Raw genomic sequence first — 6000 nt, 5'->3', positions numbered from 1 at the left:
TGTTAGTAATTTGAGTTCTCTCTCTTCTTCTCTTCGTTAGCATGGCTAAAGGTCTATCGATCTTATTTATTTTTTCGAAGAACCAACTTTTAGTTTTGTTAATTTTTTCAATAGTTTCTTTTGTTTCAATTTCATTGATTTCGCTCTGATTTTAATTATTTCTTGCCTTATGCTACATTTGCTGTTGTTTTGCTCTTCCTTTTCTAGGGCTTTGAGATGAAGTGTGAGCTCATTTATTTGTTGGTTTTTTCTTTTTTTGAGGAATGACCACCAGGCGATGAATTTTCCTCTTAAAACTGCTTTCATTGTGTCCCATAGATTCCGATATGTTGTGTCTGTATTTTCATTTATCTCTAAGAATTTTTTGATTTCCTCCTTTATGTCTTCTGTAACCCATTGATCATTCAGTCACATATTGTTCATTTTCCATGTGATGTAGGATTTTTCCTTCCTTCTTTTATCATTGATTTCCAGTTTCATTCCATTATGATCAGATAAAATGCATGGTATTATCTCCACCCCTTTATATTTACTGAGGGTTGCTCTATGGCATAATATATGGTCTATTTTTGAGAAGGATCCATGTGCTGCTGAGAAAAAAGTATATCCATTTGATGATGGTTGATATATTCTATAGATGTCAGTTAAGTCTAGGTTATTGATTGTGATATTGAGTTCTATAGTTTCTTTATTCAACTTTTGTTTGGAGGATCTGTCCAATGGTGAGAGAGGTGTGTTGAAGTCACCCATAATTATTGTGTTGTGGTCTATTTGATTCTTGAACTTGAGGAGAATTTGTTTTATGAATGTCGCAGCACCATTATTCGGTGCATAAATATTGATAATTGTTATGTCTTGTTGGTGAATGGTTCCTTTTAACAGTATATAATGACCTTCTTTATCCCTTTTGATTAACTTAGTCTTGAAGTCGATTTTATTCGATATGAGGATGGCCACCCCTGCTTGCTTACGAGGACCGTGTGCGTGGTATATTTTTTCCCATCCTTTCACCTTCAGCCTGTGTATGTCTTTTCCAATCAGATGTGTCTTCTGGAGGCAGCATATTGTTGGATTTGTTTTTTTAATCCATGATACCAGCCTATGTCGCTTTATTGGAGAGTTTAAGCCATTAACATTCAGAGTTACTATTGATATATGGTTTGTACTTCCATCCATGTTTGATTGTTTATCCTTTTTTTAAAAAATTTAGTTTGTTTCTCCATGATTATATTTCCCCTCGCCCTCTGTCTTTACTGAGGCACTTCCCACTGATGGTTTTGGTTATTGTTTTTCATTTCTTCCTCGTGTAGTGTTTTGCTCAAAATGCTTTGCAATGCTGGTTTTCTGGCTGCAAATTCTTTTAACTTTTGTTTATCATGAAAGATTTTTATTTCGTTGTCATACCTGAAGCTTAATTTTGCTGGGTACAGAATTTTTGGTTGGCATCCATTGTCTTTCAGTGTTTGAAATACATTGTTCCATGACTTTCTTGCTTTCAGTGTCTGTGATGAAAAATCCATTGTTAACCTTATTGGTTTACCCCTGAATGTAATCTGTCTCCTTTCTCTTGTAGCTTTTAATATTTTCTCTTTGTTCTGTATTGGATATCTTCATAACAATGTGTCTTGGCGTTGGTCTACTGTGATTTTGTGTGTTCGGTGTCCTGTATGCATCTTCAATTTGTATATCTGTTTCCTTTTTTATTTCTGGAAAGTTTTTTGTAATTATTTCATTCAGCAGGTTACTCATTCCCTTGGTTTGAATCTCTGTACCTTCTTCTATCCCGATGACTCATAAGTTTGGTTTTTTTATGTTATCCCATAACTCTTGGATGTTTTTCTCATGATTTTTTACGAGCCTTTCTGAGTTGGCTAGACTCTTTTCAAGATGATATATTTTGTCTTCATTATCTGACGTTCTGGCTTCTACTTGCTCCACTCTGTTAGTGATACTCTCAATTGAGTTTTTAATTTGGTTTATCGTTTCCTTCATTTCTAGAATTATTGTTTGATTATTTTTTATAATCTCTATCTCCTGATAAAGATGCTTAACTTCTTCTTTTATCTGTTTATGTAATTCATTCTCAATGTGTTCTTTCGCTGCTTGAATTTGCTGTCTTGTATCCTCTTTAAGGTTCCATTCCATCTGTCTAAGGTGTTCCTTGACTTCTTTATATGACCATTTTTCTGATGACTCTAGGTCCTCCTGAATATTTAGGCTGTCCTGCATTGTTTGTACTCCTTTTCTTCCTTCCTTTTTGAAGCTGCTCATGTTACTTCTTGTTCTGTTTGACTGCTGAGTTACTGTTTACTCCTATAAATTTATTAGATGCTGTAGCCGCAGGTTTCAATGAAGTTATCTCCTCCGCCGCAGTCTGATGACGTCAGTTCTCTGCCATAGTGGTGTCTCTTGCAAATGGCGACAGTTCGTTTCCCTTTGCCGGGCGACCAATGCAACGTGTGGGTCCTTACTGTCTCTCCCAAGCCCCGTTTCAAACCTGTGGCCACTACTTATGAAGGCTCGGTAGGCATTTACCTCCGTAGGATGAGAAGGGCTGACCAGTTGTTTCAGCCGGATGGATTAATGCTGAGTCACAGCTGTTTGTTGAGAGCTGTATTCACGTGGCTGTGTTCACGTCTTTTCCTAAAACACAGTGTGGACAGCAGGTAAAGAAGCTCAACCTCCATAGTTTTCTTTCTGAACTTCATCTCCCAAAATCTTTTGCTTAGCAATAGGCATGCTTTTTTATCTAGAAACCTAATTGTCATGGGCGGCCCCTCTGGAGAGAATGGCCTTCATTGAGCAGCAGAGGATTCTCCCAGGGTGTGTTCCCCAATAATTCTTAAGTTTGGTCTTTTTATGTTACCCCATAATGCTTGAATGTTCTGATCATGGTTTCTTACCATTTTCACTGTGTGGTCAACATTTCAAGATTATATATTTTGTCTTCATTGTCTGAGGTCCTGTCTTCCAAGTGATCTAATCTGTTGGTGATGCATTCTGTTGACATTTTAATTTGGTTTATTGTTTCTTTCATTTTAAGGATTTCTGTTTTGTTTGTTTGTTTTCAGATCCTCTATCTCCTTATTGAGGTAATCTTTTGCTTCCTGTATTTGCTTATGTAGCTCTTTACTGAAATAATCTTTTGCTGCCTGTATTATTTCTCGTATAGCACACTTTAATTTAGAGACCATAATTATGTACATTCTGAACTCCTTCTCTGTCATTTCTTCTGTTATGCTGGCCATGGATTCTAATAATGTATTATCTTGGTTTGTTTGAGGGGCACTTTCTTCCCTTGTTTTTTCATGTTATTTGTGTGTCTTCCCTTCTAGCACTGCAGATCTGAGACCTTACCGTTTTTACCCTGTAGGCTTATAGTGTCTCTGCAGGTTTCCAAAACTTCTCCTTTTATGGGGAGAACAAACAATATACAACCTTAAACCAAATAGCTGCTATTTTAAGATGTTTACGGTTTTGTCTCAATATACAGAAATGGCAAGTTCAATTATTAACTACAATATAAACAGTAGGTTTGCAAAAGGGTCTACAGTTTCTAATGGGGGACAAAGAACCGGGGGTGGGGTGTAGGATGAGATGTTGAGGGCGTAGGAGGTGAGGATATAGAATTATTAGATCTTAGAACATGTGATCGAAGAATTTAAAAAGTTGGTTAGTAGCAGGAGAAGAGAGAGAAAGTGATTTTGGGGGATACAAGTAAGTGGGAAGACAGTAGAGTACAACAAACAAACAAATATAAATATTAAGAAAAATAAAAAATGTAAAAATAGGAGATAAAAGAATATAGAACACCAGTGTAATATACTATTCAAACATCCCAGTCCTCAGTAGCCTAATTCATGAAAAATACTTGGTTTCACAAATGTTGGGGGTGTGAGGATGGGATGAGAGAGAGAGAGAGAGAGAGAGGGAGAGAGAGAGAGAGAGAGAGAAAACTTTCCAAGGAAAATACAAGGATTGTTTTTGTTGGAGATCAGAATCTTTCCAGCTTCCCTTGTTATCCAATAGGTGGGGTTGTCTGTTGTTTGCTGGTATCTCCACCCTCAGGATAGTGAGGGTTATTAGAGTGGGAGGGTTGGTCTTAGGTGCAGGGCTCCTGGAGGTGGGGTATAATACTTGCTGGTCCCTGATGGGAGACTGCACTCAAGGATCTCCTTTGGGGCCCACTTGTGTGATATGGGTGCCTGGTCTTATTTCCTTATATTGCCTGTAGACTTCACAATTCCTGGTCTGTAATTTAGTCTCTAAACTGTATCTCACTCACCCCTTCCCTTTCTACTTCCTAGTCAGGAACCTTTCTCTTCAGAGTTGTTGTGGGCTGCACTCTGGGGGCTGCACACCTGTCATGGAAAGCTGTTTTATATTGGGTAGTTCAGTACCCGGTTTTGTGACCTGGTTTTGCAAGCTACGGATTGGCCACATAGCTGCAGGCACTGTGCTGGGTTAGTGGCTGCCAGGGAGTTGGGGGAGTTGGGGACATTTGGTACCCTGTTATTGTTTCTAAGCCTTGGCTGGTGTTCCAAGTTGGGAGTTTCCCCAACTAAAGATGGCAATAGAGGTGTCCCAAGATGGAGACAGCTACTTTCAGCAATGGGGTGCCATGTGTGGTGGGGTTTGGTGGTGGCATTGAGCAGCATGTTCAGAGATGTAGCTCTGTGGCATGCAGTATTGTGGCTGGCATCTGTCACCTGCCCCAGTGCAATGTCCCCAGGTGCAGGCTACCATGTGTAGGGGACTGTGGGGGTGGTTGCAATACCCCAAGATGGAGGTGACTGGAGGAGCCCCATGTTGGTAGATGGAGGTCCACATGGGAGTGGTGGCTGGAATTCCTGCATGAGTACTAACACTGCGCCAGAGCAACTGTCAGGGGTCCTCTAATAACTCGCAGAATCCCAGGTCTCAGAGACACAGATTGCAGCCTCCCTCTAGCCCGCCATCTTGGATTTCCCCCACGATTTGCTAATATTTTATTAAGGATGCTTGCATCTAAGTTCATCAGGGATATTGTTCTGTAGTATTCTTTCCTTGATGTGTCCTTATCTGGTTTTGGCATGAGTGTGATATTGGCTTCATAGAATGAATTTGAAAGTATTCCATTCCTTTCTATTTCATGGAATCATTTGAGGAGCACTGGCATTAGTTCTTCTATAAAGGTCTGGTAGAATTCAGATGAGAATCCAGCTGAATTCTTGGGCTTTTCTTTGGTCCTGGGCTTTTCTTTGTTTAAAGACTTTTTATTACTGCTTCTCTGTCATTGCTAATTGCCATTGGTCTGCTCAGGTTTTCTATGTCCTCTTGATTTAGTTTGGGTAGGTTGTGTACATCTAGAAAGGTATCCATTTTTTCTACGTTTTCCAATTTATTGGTGTATAAATTTTCAAAATAGTTCCTAATAATCCTCTGGATTTCTGTGATGTCTGTGGTGGTTTCTCCTTTTTCATTTCTAATTTTATTGAGTCTTCTTTTTCTTTTGGTTAATTTGGCTAAGGTTTTATTAATCTCGTTTATCTTTAGAAAGAACAAACCCTTTCATTTTGTTGATTTTTAAAAAAATTATTCTCAATTTCATTAATTTTGGCTCTGATTTTATTCTCTTCCTCCTACTGGCTTTGGAATTGGTTTATTCTTATTTTTCATGGGCCTTGAGATGCATCATCAGTTTGTTTATTTGGAATCTTTCTGATTTTCTTATGTAAACACTCATAGCAATAAATTTTCCTTTAAAAACCACCTTTATAGTGCCCCACAGGTTCCAGTTTGTTGTGTCACTATTCTTGTTCCATTCTAAGAACTTTTACCTTTCTTCCCTAATTTCTTCTATCACTTGTTCATCATTCAAAGTGAATTTTTCAATCTCCATGTGTTTATATAGTTTTTGTAGGGATTTTTGTGTGTGTGTTGGTTTCTAATTTCATTCTATTATGATTCAATAAGATGCAAGGAATTATGTCTACTTGTATTTGCTAAGAGTTTCTTTGT

Source organism: Spermophilus citellus (genome assembly GCF_964194105.1).
Source record: "Spermophilus citellus genome assembly, chromosome: 18".
NCBI lineage: Eukaryota > Metazoa > Chordata > Mammalia > Rodentia > Sciuridae > Spermophilus > Spermophilus citellus.
Note: the sequence above shows the minus strand (reverse complement) of the source record.